This window comes from Oryctolagus cuniculus, chromosome 5, assembly GCF_051225735.1.
Source record: "Oryctolagus cuniculus isolate XC-2025 breed Fujian yellow rabbit chromosome 5, ASM5122573v1, whole genome shotgun sequence".
NCBI lineage: Eukaryota > Metazoa > Chordata > Mammalia > Lagomorpha > Leporidae > Oryctolagus > Oryctolagus cuniculus.
In genome coordinates, this window is record NC_142871.1 from 92635136 (window position 1) to 92650720 (window position 15585).

Below are 15585 nucleotides of genomic sequence, written 5' to 3' on the forward strand. Positions count from 1 at the left end.
TTTGAGAGCCAGAGAGAAAGATACAGGCAGATAGAGAGCTCCCACCTACTAGTTCACTCCTCAAATACCTGCAACAGCTAGGCCAAAACAAGGAGCCAGGAACTCTATTCATGTCCCTTACGTGGTGGGCAGGGACCCAACTATTTGACCCATCACTGCTGCCTTCCAGGGTCTGTAAGAGCGGGAAGACGGAGTCAAAAGCCAGAGCCATGACATGAACCCAGGTGTTCCCACGTGGGACACAGATATCTCACCTGGCATTGTAACCACTAGGCTGAATGCCTGCCCCTGAACTTGACTTTTAATTCTATTTTCACATACTTTTGGAGTGCCCTCATGTAGTCACCAAAAACAGAAAGGAAACTGAGGGATAATGTTGAATTTCTGTAGGCTATGGAATTAGGCTCAAGTCAGTTTTACCTTTTACTACTTTAGCCAAATTTATATTGCTGATGTCTGGGCTATATTTAAGTGTACACTTGGCTCATCACATACATGGGTTTCCCATGGGCATTACAGATTCAACCAATTGCCCTAATACAGATGGAATAGACTCAGAAAAAGATGTTTTTTTGTTGCTCACATGTACTATGTAATTCGGCCTACGATGTTAGCATCCGTACTGAACATGTATAAACCCCTTTCCTTGTCTTTATTTACCAAACGATGCAGTCTAATGATTATTTACATAAAATTTAGTAATCTAGAGGTGACTTAGTGTGTAAAAGATGCACATAGGTTATACACAAATGTTGCATCAATTTCAGTAAGGGATTTGTGCATCTGTAGTTTGGCTAACTACAAGGCATCCTGGAACCAATCCCCTACAGATGCTGAGGGGTGACTGTTGTAGTGCATTAGGGGATGCCAAATTGCAGTCCACCAGTAAAATAAGGACAACCATCTGTTATTTAAAAGTTCACAAGATAATGCTTTTTTATACTTTTAAATGATTGTAAAAAAAAAAAAAATCAAAAGAGGCCGGCGCTGTGGCTCACTAGGCTAATCCTCCACCTTGCGGCGCCGGCACACCGGATTCTAGTCCCGGTCGGGGCGCCGGATTCTGTCCCGGTTGCCCCTCTTCCAGGCCAGCTCTCTGCTGTGGCCAGGGAGTGCAGTGGAGGATGGCCCAAGTGCTTGGGCCCTGCACTCCATGGGAGACCAGGATAAGTACCTGGCTCCTGCCATTGGATCAGCACGGTGCGCCGGCCGCAGCACGCCGGCCTTGGCGGCCATTGGAGGATAAACCAACGGCAAAGGAAGACCTTTCTCTCTGTCTCTCTCTCTCACTGTCCACTCTGCCTGTCAAAAAAAAAAATCAAAAGAATATCTCATGACACATAAAATTTATATCTAATTCAAATTTCAATCTTGATAAAAATTTTGCTGGGACATAGTCACCTCATTTGCTTACATATTATCTATTGCTGATTTTGTACTGAAATAGAAGTGTTGAGTGGTTATGGTAGAGACCAAATGGCCTGCAAAAATTAAAATATTTACTGTATGACCCTTTACAGAAAAAGTCTGTCAGTCCCTAAACTATGTCATCAATAGTGACAGAAGGGATTTGCATACTAGATATCACAAAAATTGAGATTAGGGATGGGTTATGCCAAGGTATACCTTATGAGAAACCAGAACAAAACAGAAGACTTTATCCAATGAGAGATGATGCGGACTAGTGAATTACCTAGCAGGGGGAAAAATCCCCAACAAATGTAAATAGCTAAATGTCTTTTTACATTTTTTAAAGATTTATTTTATTTATTTGAAAGACAGAGTTACAGAGAGAGGTAGAGACAGAGAGAGAGAGGGGTCTTCCATCCACTGGTTCACTCCCCAAATGATCGAAATGGCCAGACCTGAGCTGATCTGAAGCCAGGAGCCAGGAGCTTCTTCTGGGTCTCCCATGCAGGTGCAGGGGCCCAAGCACTTGGGCCATCCTCTACTGCTTTCCCAGGCCGTAGCAGAGAGCTGGATCAGAAGTGGAGTAGCCAGGACTTGAACTGGTGCCCATATGGGATGCCAGCGCTGCAGGCTCGGGCTTTAACCTGCTGTGCCACAGTAGCTAAATGTTTTAATGATAGTGTTTAATAATAAGAATAAGAATGTTTAATGATAGTGCACTAAGGCAATCATTTAACCTTCTGAGGATCACATGTTCCTCACACCTCATAAAGTTATTTCAGAGTTCAAATGTAAAAATATATGTATTTAAATAGTTTGCATAGGAGTATAATGTATAATTCCTACTGATAATAAGTATGATTAAGAAATTGAATCGGGGGCTGGCGCTGTAATATAGTGGGTTAAAGCCCCGGCCTGTAGTGCCAGCATCCCATTGGGCACTGGTTGGAGTCCCGGCTGCTCCACTTCCGATCCAGCTCCCTGATATGACCTGAGAAAGCAGTAGAAGATGGCCCAAGTCCTTGGGCCCTTGCACCTATGTGGGAAACCTGGAAGAAGCTCCTGGCTCCTGGCTTCGGATCAGCGCAGATCTGGCCATTGCGGTCAATTGGGGTGAACCAGCAAATGAAAGACCTCTCTCTCTCTCTCTCTCTCTCTCTCTCTGCCTTTCCTTCTCTCTTTGTGTAACACTGACTTTCAAATAAAAAAAGAAACAAACAAACAAAAAGAAATTCAATCCTTAGTGCATACAGATTAAAATGAGGGGCAACATTTCACAGGGGAGGTAATGGACAAAGTGTTCTGAAATACCTAATAAGAATATCACTGAGCTGCAGCCGGGGCCAGGTGCTCTCCCCACAGCAGCTAAATTCCAAGAATGCCAAGCATTCAGCTGAATGAGAAGCTGCTACTCACAGGCTGCTCCACCTCCTTCAGCCTGGGAAAAAGGACAAGCTGTCTGTTGGACTGCAGGCAGATGCAGACTAGTATCTTCAATATAGACTAGCATCTTCGATACAGACTAGCTTGCCACCAGATGTAGCAGGTCAGAAGGTGAAGTAGGCAGACATACAGGCTAAAATCGATTAGATTTGTGAACTGGAAGGCCACGCCTTCACCATGCCCTTGTGTGACCTCATACCCCTACCTGGCTACACCTGGGTGCCCACCAGCCAATCAGGTTAATTAACCACTCCTCTTTGGAAGTGGGGTAAAAGCTTGGGACATGGTGTGTCTGGCCCTTCTCTTCTTCCCTAGCCTCTTGCCAGGAGGGGGATTGCTGTAGCCCTGTGCCTCTAGGGCGCATGGCCTGACATGCCCTAAGCTTCCTGGCCTAGATGCTCCTCCAGGTGGCTGGTTCCTGGTGCTCAGTGTGAACCTATATTTACCTCTCTCTGAAAGCCCTCACTTTCCTATGCACCTTTCTCACTAAATAAAAGCCTAAAATGTACCATGCTGCCTTGTTTATCTGTACCGGTATTTAGAATTCTTTAAATATTAAGCAAGAGCCCTCTCAGGCTTATTAATATTGGGGATTTATTAATAGGCTCATGGTGAAATCGTATGGCACCCCGAATTCCGGTAGCATATGTGGCACCCCAGATAGCACTTCTGAGGAATTCTAAGGAGCCACATTTTTGTGTAAATTTTAGGGGGGTCTTGTCCAATTTCAAAGGCACCATGTATAAACTAGGAAATGGCTCTCACCAGATACCAAATCTGCTAGTGGCTTGTGGTCTTGGACTTCCAGCCTCCAGAACTGTGAGGTATAAATTTCTGTAGTTTATAAGTTACCGACTCTGTGGTGCTTTGTTACAGCCCAAATGTACTGAGCCAGCCATCAGTGCTAAATGGGGAAGCTCTGAGTCCCACTGTTACCATCACGTGCCGCAGCCTCTCAGATCTTCCCTGGAATCCCTGGAGAGAAAAGGGTGGAGGTGGGGCTCAAGAATGCATCCAGCGCAGGATCTCTACAATCAGGGAAGCTGCTGAGAACACGCGCAATGCAGCAGTCACTCACCCTCCTTTCAAAAGATCACTTTTGACCTAAGGAGGCGTTTCCCCTCTCAGCATGGCAGCAGTGTAGAGTGAAACAGTGACTGAGCCCTGGGCAGGTGGCCACATACCACTAGTAACGTGGGTGATGGCAGGTGATTTTCTTCTCTAAGATCATCAGTCCACGAGCAGGCGCCTAGGGACTGTCACGTTTCAGAAACCTCATTAAATGGCTAACAGCAGATGCTCCTGTCTTTATACTGCCCTTGAGAGCCAAGATTTCATCATTCAGGTTGATGAGCGGCTCTAAACATTTTGGCTCATACAACAAAACAAAACAAAAAAAAGGGTTTTTTTGTTTTCTTTTAAATTTTATTTATTTATTTATTTATTTTGAAAGAGTTACAGAGGGAGAGGGAGAGACAGACAGAGAGAGAGAGGGATTTCATCTGCTGGTTCACAGTCTCCCACGTAGGTGGCAGGGTCCCAAGCACTTGGGCCATCCTCCACTGCTTTTCCCAGGCTGTTGCACGGAGCTGGATCTGAAGTGGAGCAGCTGTTGTATCAGTTGTAAAGAATAGATCCCAAGAAATACTCACATTGGTGGCAGCAGTATAAAAGTGCCAAACCTGCCCTCTTTTAGATAAAAAAAAAAAATTATTTTTTTATTTATTTATTTTTTTTTGATAGGCAGAGTGGACAGTGAGAGAGAGAGACAGAGAGAGAAAGGTCTTCCTTTGCCGTTGGTTCACCCTCCAATGGCCGCCGCTGCAGCCGGCGCACCGCGCTGATCCGATGGCAGGAGCCAGGAGCCAGGTGCTTTTTCCTGGTCTCCCATGGGGTGCAGGGCCCAAGCACCTGGGCCATCCTCCACTGCACTCCCTGGCCATAGCAGAGAGCTGGCCTGGAAGAGGGGCAACCGGGACAGAATCCGGCGCCCCGACCGGGACTAGAACCCGGTGTGCCGGCGCCGCAAGGTGGAGGATTAGCCTATTGAGCCACGGCGCCGGCTTAAAAAAAAAAAATTTAAAAGGCCACTCCCACGTAAAATCCTGAGGGGAAAGTCATCTAAGTTTACCATGCAGTTGTTTATCAAAAGTAGAGGAGGAGGGTCTGAAGTTTCACTCTTGGATGTAAGTCAAGATACTGCACAGAAGTTGTGTAAAATCAGTCCAGAAGTTCAGTGTTGCTTTTCTTGCTCAGTGATTTTAAAGAAATTGAGTGGCTCCAGTGTGATTCTCTTTCTTTTCTGATCTGCATTCCCATGTCCACCCAAGGCATGCCTCTCTGCATTGGCCTCCATGGTGTGTGCAACAGTGCCGGAGGTATTTCTTTAATGATGTACCAATGTTTTGTGTGGATCGCAAGTGCAACATTCCTCAGTTCTTTCTTCTCACAATTGTTATTTAAAGAACCAAGTATCCGGGCCAGCACCATGGCTCACTTGGTTAATCCTCCGCCTGCGGCTCTGGCATCCCATATGGGCGCCAAGTTCTAGTCCCGGTTGCTCCTCTTCCAGGCAGCTCTCTGCTGTGGCCCAGGAAGGCAGTGGAGGATGGCCCAAGTGCTTGGGCCCTGCACCCCATGGGAGACCAGGAGAAGCACCTGGCTCCTGGCTTCAGATCGGCGCAGTGCCAGCCGTAGTGGCCATTTGGGTAGTGAACCAACGGAAGGAAGACCTTTCTCTCTGTCTCTCTCTCTCACTGTCTAATTCCTAACTCTATCTGTCAAATAAAAGAAAAAAAAAAAAAGAACCAAGTATGGGGGCCTATGCTGTGGCACTGGGGGTAAAGCCTCCATCTGCAGGGCTGGCATCCCATATGGGCACTGGTTCAAGCTCTGGCTGCTCCACTTCCAATCCAGCTCTCTGCTATGGCCTGGGAAAACAATGGAGGATGGTCCAAGTCCTTGGACCTCTGCACCTGCGTGGCAGACATGGAGGGAGCTCCTGACTCCTGGCTTCAGACTGGCATAGTTCTGCCTTTCAAATGAATAAATAAAGCTTGAAAAGAAAAGAAAGAACCAAGTATGTATCGTATGAAAACATTATGACCATTTTTTCTGAGTTTAAATAAACTCCAAGGTAACTGTGTTATGGGCTAATTTAATCCAAAATTTAATATTTCAGGTTCTTGCCATTTACTTAGATAAGATCTAAGCACCAGTTCAAACGAGACATGCAACATGGTAAAGTGTAAGATGTATGAAATACACAGGAACAGGAAAGAGTAAACGGGGAGTTCCACACAAATTGATTCCAGGGAGCAGGCCAGAGGCTGCAATCAAGAGGGCACACGGGTGGGAGAGCAATGCAGGCAGGAGAAGGGCATGCCAGAAGCATGGGCCTAGGTCTCTCATTCACTTCTAAAAGGGGCGTGTTTACATAGTCTGATTGACAGGTGGGTGGATACAGGTGAGATCATGTAGGGAACAAGGGGTATGGCCTCCAGCTAATGGGCTTAATCCTCCCTCCCTCATCAGTCCCATATCAACTGGACTTAAACAAACAAAAAAAAGTAGAGCAGCCAGGACACAAACCGGCACCCCTATGGGATGCTGGCATCGTGGGCTGCGGCTTTACCTGCTAAGCCATGATGCTGGTCCCCAAACGGTTTTGTAAATTGAGGAATAATTTTGTGAGCTTTGTGGGTAGATTGGCATTGGATATGGTTTTTAACAGGAGTCATTGAGTCTCAGTGGTGAGGAACTAAAGAAGACCTTTCTGCCCTCTCAGTGACCTCTGATTTTGATAAATCAGACCAACTTGGAGACTCAAAGCCAGTGTTATCTGACTTGGAGGCGCCTGTCAACAGTAACCATGAATGCATTTGTCATCTGGATGAGAATAACATGACTAGAGAAGAAGTATAAATAACAATGATTAATGATTAGGATGCGTCCTGTGGGGGTGAAAAAGAAGATAACCATTTATCAGAATGATCCAGCATGCTTGAGGAAATAGCCTTGTTATAAAAAAAACAACCTCACTATTTCTTGGTGAGCAGAACTCATTGTCTCCATGTATCATGTATAAGCAGATTTAACGTAGATGGTGAGATGTGGACTTTACAGGTGCATATTTTATGAAGATGCACAAAACTTCTGCGCCTCTCAATAGTCAATCCACAGCACTAGAATGCACAGGTATCAGCAGCACTAGAATGGAAACACAGTTCCAGGTTGATTTCTGTAGGATAGGGTGATTACACTACAAAATAAACTAACTTCTATGAAGAATAAAAGGGTACAATGACCTAACATCACATGATTTATTTCTGCCAACATAGAGTGAAGATAAATGGTTCCACCTAAAAATAAAATTTAACTGGTGTGCTGGAGAAAGTGAATTTTTTAAATTTAAAATTTTTTAAATTTAAAGCAGTTTCATTTTCAATTAAAACATGAACTTTCTGGGTTAAATCTTCCCCATTATATTTGAATGTGATTCTGCAGGTAATCAGAATTAGATTGCAAAATTCTAGAAAATTCTTCCAATAGTAAAATTAAAAAAAAAAAAACTTCAAGGGCATCTTATGATTTGATTATTGTCTTTAGCCCTTGCTCTACTACCATGGAACAATGGTTTTTTTACCTTTCACCTGTTGAATATTATGGTTAGTGGTCCTTAAGCCTGTGATTTTAAAGTAAATTGAAATTATGCATTTTGCAAAAATTAATGAAAAAAGGAAAGAAGGAAGGAAGGAGCTTGAGAGAGGGAGAAAGGGAAAGAGGGAAGTATGGCTATCTTAGAATTGTATCTATGAAATAGATGAAATCTGTTCTCTATACTAATACAATTTTTCTCAAAAAATTTCAATGGTAAAGACAAATTACTAGCTTGAAAAAATTATTTCTGCTTCTTTCAGAATAAAATAAAACACCTTGAATGTTCAGGTGCTTAAGAAGGTCCTTTTTAAAATTACGGAGTTCAGGTCAGCTCATGCACTGAACACTAATCCGTGGTGAGTAGTTGTTCTGGTACTTTCCCTAGTGCCATGAATTCAACAACGGGGCTAGGTGAAAATAAGGGAATCCACTTACTCATCTGCTGAAGCACCACTTCCTGAACCCTAGTTAGAGGGCAATGCATAAAACATTTTCTTAATAACCAGCTTATTATATCTGGAGTTGGGGCATTGCCATTGAACAAACGTTTAAATGACTAAGAGAATTTATTTTGGGTAATTATTATTTTTGATTATGAAATATCTCTCTTTTCTCTGCTTAAGATGTGATTGCTCTAACAGAAATGTTAATTTTAAAGCAGAAAATCAGGGAAACGAAAATGAATACAGAGAACCTCATATTATATAGGTTACAGATATGCTTGTAGTTGGAGTTTAATCTTAAACATAATTTATCTAATAGTCACTTTGGGCTTGGGGGTTGGGGGAAGTATCATCTTTCTTTATAAGCAACAAAAAGGAGTCCAGAGGTAGAAACCAAGACATATGGCACAGGTGCCTATCACTGCTATAATGGCCAGGTGCTGGCCATTGAGATGGCTAATGGTAGACTTGGTGTACAGGGTCTCTGCTCAATCTGACAGAACATAGAGTTCAACAGAGACTAGAAACATCCCTATCAGAGACTAGAATAGTCCCTATAACATTTAAAAAAAAAAAAAAAAAGATGCTTTCTAATAAACAGAGAATCCTAAGACATATACTTGACACACATCCTGGGAGTCTATAGATCCAGAGAATGCCAGCTTAGAGTGCCAGCATCACAGTTCTATATTGTAACATAAAGTCTTACTCTTTAGGGAAAATAAGCTATTGTTACCTAGCTGAACAAATCAAACTTTTCATCTAATGTTCTAAGGTGGATTCTTTTATGGGTCATGGAGCATACACAAACTAAGAACACAAAATTATGTATAAAAGTATGTACAAGAATGGGACAAGATATCACATCAAATTACAAATTTTAAAAGTGGCCCATACCAATATTCCCAAATCCAGAAAAGTTACATATTTCTTATAATTAAATGTCTAGAATATCTACATTTTTGGTCATGTGTCCTTTGATCACATTTTCATATGAAGATCATTTTGTAGTTCAATTGGTAGAGGAAATAGAAGTAATTAATTTCTTCCTATAGCACAGTTGATTGAACTTTTTAAAGATTATGGGTAGCTTAGAAAAGTTATGTCTGAAACAGCATTGTGGTGCAATGGTTTAAGCCAGTGCTTGTGGTGCCAGCATCCCCTATTGGAATGCCAATCTGTCTTAGCTGCTCTGCTTTCCACACAGCTTTTTTTTTTTTTTTTTTTTTTTTTGACAGGCAGAGTGGACAGTGAGAGAGAGACACAGAGAGAGAGAGACAGAGAAAGGTCTTCCTTTTCCATTGGTTCACCCCCCAATGGCCGCCGCAGCCGGCCGGCGCACCACTCCAATCCGAAGGCAGGAGCCAGGTGCTTTTCCTGGTCTCCCACGCGGGCACAGGGCCCAGGCACTTGGGCCATCCTCCACTGCACTCCCGGGCCACAGCAGAGACCTGGACTGGAATAGGGGCAACCGGGACAGAATCTGGCGCCCCGACCGGGACTAAGAACCTGGTGTGCCGGCACCGCAGGCGGAGGATTAGCCTAGTGAGCCACGGCACTGGTCTTCCACATAGCTTTCTGTTAATGTGCCTGGAAAGGCAGCAAAAGATGGCCCAAGTAGTTGTGCCCTTGCCATCCATGTGAGAGACCTGGATAGAACTCCTGGCTCCTGGTTTCAGCCTGGCCCAAACCTAGCTGTTGTGGTCATTTAAGAAGTAAACTAATGGGGCCGGCGCTATGGCGGGCTAACACCCTGGGCTGAAGCGCCAGCATTCCATATAGGTGCCAGCATCCCATATGGGTGTTGGTTCAAGACCCGGCTGCTCCACTTCCAATCCAGCTCTCTGCTATGGCCTGGAAAAGCAGTAGAAGATGGCCCAAGTCCTTGGGCCCCTGCACCCAAGTGGGAGACCTGGAAGAAACTCCTGGCTTCTGGCTTTGGATTGGCACAGCTCTGGCCATTGTGGCCAACTGGGGAGTGAACCATCGGATGGAAGACCCCTCTTTCTCTCTCTTGCTCTCTCTCTCATTCTGCCTCTCCTCCCTCTGTGTAATTTTGACTTTCAAATGAATAAATATTAAAAAAAAAAAAAGAAGTGAACCAGTGAGTTGAAGATCTCTCTTCCCCATCTCTCCCTCTTTCTGTGTTGCTCTGTCTTTCAAATAAATAAATAAATCTTTTTCTTAAAAAAAAAAAAAGATTTAAAGATTTGAAAGTCAGAGTTACACAGAGAGTAAGAGACAGAAACAGGGAGAGATCTTTCATCTGCTGGTCCAGTCCCCAGATGGTCACAATGACCATAGCTGGGTCAGGCCAAAGCCAGGAACTTCCTCTGGGTCTCCCACATGTGTTCAGGAACCCAGGGACTTGGGCCATCTTCCACTGCTTTCCCGGGTACATTATGGAGCTTGATGGGAAATGTTGCAGCTGGGTCTTTTCTTTTATTTATTTATTTATTTATTTTTTTATTTTTATTATTTTTTTTTTGACAGGCAGAGTGGATAGTGAGAGAGAGAGACAGAGAGAAAGGTCTTCCTTTTGCCGTTGGTTCACCCTCCAATGGCCGCCACGGCTGGCACGCTGCAGCCGGTGCACCGGGCTGATCCGAAGGCAGGAGCCAGGTGCTTCTCCTGGTCTCCCATGGGGTGCAGGGCCCAAGCACTTGGGCCATCCTCCACAGCAGAGAGCTGGCCTGGAAGAGGGACAACCGGGAAAGAATCTGGCGCCCCAACCAGGACTAGAACCCGGTGTGCCGGTGCCACTAGGTGGAGGATTAGCCTATTGAGCCGCGGCGCCGGCCGCAGCTGGGTCTTAATCTGGCACTTATGGGATGCCAGCATCACCACAACACTGGCCCCCAAATAAATTAATCTTTAAAGAAAAGTTTTGTCTAACTTTACAACCCAAGGGGAAATGCCTATATAATTTTTAGGAAAGCTCTATCTAATTCCTTATATATGTATAGTAAGATTTCAGGGCGTTTCAAATTTTTTCAACACTATAACTAATCAAGTATTCCACAAACTCAATTTTGTGCGTAATTCTGTCTAGAACCATCTGACTATGTCAGGACATCATGTCTCAGAATTGTTAAGTCCAAGGCAGTATGTTGGGAAATATGAAATATGTGATATCACATGTAGAAATAAATCCTCAGTGATCTACCTTAGGGATGTACTTCCAAACATAGGAAGTCTAATAAATTTTACTTTGCACAGTTCCCATTAAAAAAGTGTATATTGCTTTTATAATAATGAAAGTACTTCAAAAACTAGAAATAGAATTAAAAGATAAGTTTACTTTTAGTAAGAAACATGAAATTCATATACATTAGGGGGTCTTCAAAAAGTTCATGAGGGGCCAGCATTGTGGTATAGCAGGTTAAACTTAAGCTACCTGCAGTGTCGGCGTCTCATACGGGCACTGGCTCAAGTCCTAGATGCTGCACTTATGATGCAGCTCCCTGCTAATGCGCTTGGGAAACCACCAGAAGATGCCCGAAGTACTTGGACCACATGGGTGCAGGAGACCCAGATATAGCTCTAGCTCCTGGCTTCGGGCTGGCCTGCCTCTGGCCCTTGCAGCCCTTTGGGGAGTGAACCAGCAGATGGAACATCTCTCTCTCTCTCTCTGTCTTCCCTTCTCTGTAGCTGCCTTTCAAATAAAAAAAATAAATAAATTTTTTTAAAAAGTTTATGAAAATGTATACTATGAAAAATTTACATCGCTGCTAGGGCTCCTCCCATAGTCTTGAAAGGGGATCGTGCAAATCAGGGGCCCTGAAGCTTAACAATCATGTCTAGATTTTTCTCTGCTAGCTATTAATCCAACCTTAGACTCTCAGTTTCTCCAAAAAAGACTTAGTGTTAGCTGGCATCTCTTAAAGCCACATGACAGTGAGACTAGAATACCATAATTAAGCATGGGGAGCTTCCCCCAAGGTATCCTAGGTTAAAGTCAAAATCACCCCTATTCGAATCAGTGCGAGCAATTCTCAAATGGTACACCTCAATTTTCACTAAATTTACATAGGTAGTCCCAATAGGGGAGGGGAAGATAAAGTTATAACTACACCAGAAAGATATATTCTTAGCCACACTGGGGAAAGTCTTGGCACTCTGTGCTGTTTCTGAGCCATCACTTAACACAGTACCTTTAGGTTTCTTCTTGACACAGAAAATTACTTCCATGTTATCTAGGCCAACATAACTTGACCTTGACTGGAATAGGTAGTATCGGGATCAGTTGGGTGTTTTGCTGAGTCATCTCCTCAAACATTTTAAGATCCTCCAGTGCAGGGAGACACAAAGCCCTAAGGCCTGCTACTGAGAACAAGGAGTAAGAGGAAAGAATCTTTCCTGTGATGCCTCAGTTATCCATGCAGTGAAACAAGCCAGCCTAATACCTAGTGGATTAAAAAAACCAATTTCTGATTTCTAGTGACTCAGTAGGAGGCTTGACCAGGATGGGAAGTGCTGCTCCGTGTGTGTGTGGTAGCTGGAATTTCATGTGTTCAGCCAGCCTCAGCTAGGGGCTGGCTTGGTCTTACTTTGGTCTGTCACATTCAGTAGTCTTGAAGTGAGAAAAGTCAGGGAAATAGATTCAATTCATGAGCTGGAGGCCACCCCTACCCCAGCCCTTGCAATCCTATCATCAATCTTAGATGACCCTTCCCAAGATGTACCTCCCCTTACCTGGGACCTGGAGGCGGTACTATGTAACTACTCCTCTTTTTGAAGCTAATAAAAAACCTGGTGAAGGCAAGGGGGCTCTTTTTCTCTCTCTCCATCTCATGGATCCAAGAAGAACACAGCAGGGTATGAAAGTCCCCTTGTTATCTTTCCTGGACCACTCTACCTATAGGGAGCCCTCACGTGCCTGTACAGTCTCATTTTCTAAATAAACCTTATCATACTGTATGCTTTGCTTGTGTCTGTATCTAGAATTCTTCTCTAAGTAAAAGGCAAAAGCCTGGAATATTAATTTAGGCCCAAGCTAGCCCACAACAGTCTGACTTCTATATGTCATAGCTAGAGTCCAAGACCGTGAAAGCCAAAGATGCCTAGGCCTGAACTTAGAATAGCATCACTTCCACCACATTGTCCTGGCCGAAGCAAAGCCACTAGTCCAGCTGATTCACAAAGAGAGCAAATAGACTGTACATAGACTCTATACTTCTTTTTTTTAATTTATTTTATTTTTAAAATTAATTTATTTTAAATTTTTTATTTTATTTTTAATTAATTTATTTTTTAAAAATTAATTTAGAGAGAGAGACCATACTCCCATCTGCTGGTTCATATCTGCAATGAACCAGGACTGGGCCAGGCCCAATCCAGTATGTTAGTAAAATGGTACCATCTTCCTAAGCACAGCCTGGCTTACTAGAAGTCAGGTGACCAAATGGCCCAATCACAAGCGTCAGCTCCACCCCCACCCTAGCAGGATTTGCTGCTCCCACTTCCTTACCTCTGCAAAGCTGTAGAAGCCCTGTTCTCCCAGTACAGGCTGCTGTTCTCTCATGCACGGAGGCGGCCTGTCGGGCTTCCACCACCTGACGACACAGCTTTCCCCTTACTCCGGTGTTCGGTGTGTTTTGTGGTGGCCTCTCCTTTCACAGTGACTCAGTCTGGTTCGCCCATGAAGGTGAGAGACCCAACAACTTGAGCCTGCTCCCTCCCAGAGTCTACACTGGCAGGAAGCTGCAGTCAAGAGCTGAAGCAAGGAATCAGACTCAAGCACTCCAGTTGGGAGCCGGGTATCTTAAATACAAGGCATGCAACATCAGCGTGTAGTTTTAAAGACCAAAAACAAACATCCCCTAAACAGCCTGCAAAGCATTGATGAGAAAGGACTGCTGAGGCCCATCTGAGAAGTGTCATGTCCAGAGCTATGAATCCTATTGACCAGGTCAGTTTGACTTAGGTGATATGCAGCACAGAATCTATATTTATCTTAGCCACCTGGAGCAATCTTGTGTGATCCTTTATTTTTACGTATACATTTCTTTTTGTAAATATTCCCAGAAGCTTGATTCTCTATGAGAAATTTGTCCCCACTCATCTAAATGAGCCCACCTTTTTGGGCCAAGCAAATGTATGTTCACCATGTAATGATGAAGGAAAATCCATGTCGTTGAATATGTAAGTTCGATTGTGAGGAGTCAGGTTAATAGGCGGTTGGGTTGGTCCTGGTGGAAGATGAGGAAAGGAGAGTTCCTCTAAGAGAGTACAAAATGCTTGCTTTTCCCAAAAGTTGTCTTCAGCAAGTCCCACTGCATATTTCTCCCCAAAAGCTGCTTTTAGCAAAACAAAACACCTGCCCCACTCCTTGGGAGCTTCCAATGTTATCATGAGAATAGCGAGGGAGTGGTGATTCCACCCTTCTGAACTCCTAGTTTACTGTAAAAACAAGTTACCTTTGCCCCCCTTCTGATGGCTCTTTTGTTTTCTCATGAGCAAGCTAGACAGGACAGACCAAGATTCCAAAGGTGGACTCTAGATAGGTTTTGTGTCCACCTTGTAACTGATTGTTAGCAGATTGTCAGTTTCTCCAAAATTGTGCTTAACTTCCCCCACCTCCCCAACCACCAGCCCCTCAGGTTTTGCGTCTCTTGCCCCACCCCCACCCCCCGCCCCTCCCCGGCCTCTGCAACTGAAGGTTTCTGACTTAACTAAAACTTGCTTTTCTCTCTCTGCCTTGTCCACGTGGAAATTCTTCCATGTGAGACAAAGAACCAAGGTGACCTTTCTCCACCACCATTTGACCAGTAACACAATCAAGGATTTGACCACTTTGGAACATGTCTCAAGATTCTTTAGAAGTCTTCAGGGCCTAGGTTACTTTTATTCTGCCCTGAATAAATTTCACATTAACCTTTTTTTACAGAGCCTAACTATTTCCACTGAGAGGTCCATGACAACCTGGAGTTAGTTTTTTTTCAGCATGGTCAGCTCTCTCTGTGGTTGGAAGTTAGTCCCAGACACAAGGACAGAGCTCAAGAGAAAGAAGCCTGGCAATACGGCTGGGGATCCAGCCATGACTAACATGTTGATTTCAGTTATCAATTCAGTATTCTCTGTTATCATTGCTTGAATTGAACAAAAGAGGTTATTCTCACTTGCCTCACATTCAAAATCTGACTACAGTTAGCAACAAGTGCTGATTATGTGAACTGATAGTGGTTTCCAGGCTGCCCAGTGAGAAGGACCACACTGGAAAAGTGGTGGAAACAGCAGGGAGGAAGTTTAAGGATAGAGGCTGGTAGCTGGATGCAGTACAGGTGACTCCCATTACATGCACTGTGCAAGGGAGGAGGAAGCATGTAAACTGGGGATAATAATTAACAGACAGTGTTAAAGCAAGAAGACCACTTATGGGAGGTCTCCCTGTAGGGCTAACATGTGAATTAAATGAATTAGCAGTCAATTAAGAATCTTTCATTTATTATGTTTAATTTATAGGAGGAAATTTTTGTACAAAATGAATAAAAATAGACTCCTACAAGTATATCAACTACTCCGTATTTTTTAGTTTTAATTACTTTTAAAACTAGGAACACAAAAATTATGGAACAAAAAAGCAGTATCTCCAAATCCAGTTTCAGTGATTTATTGTAGAAAGGCAGCA

At 43.7% G+C, this 15585-nt stretch overlaps 1 protein-coding gene and 1 long non-coding RNA gene across 9 annotated transcripts in view; one reads left to right on the plus strand and one right to left on the minus strand.

The window, feature by feature from the left end:
- LOC149126580 (uncharacterized) overlaps positions 1-15585 on the plus strand; it is a 486087-nt gene that overhangs the window by 311180 nt on the left and 159322 nt on the right. The gene's annotated exons all lie outside the window — the stretch shown is intronic.
- SH3BGRL2 (SH3 domain binding glutamate rich protein like 2) overlaps positions 1-15585 on the minus strand; it is a 162221-nt gene that overhangs the window by 61942 nt on the left and 84694 nt on the right. The window lies entirely within an intron of this gene.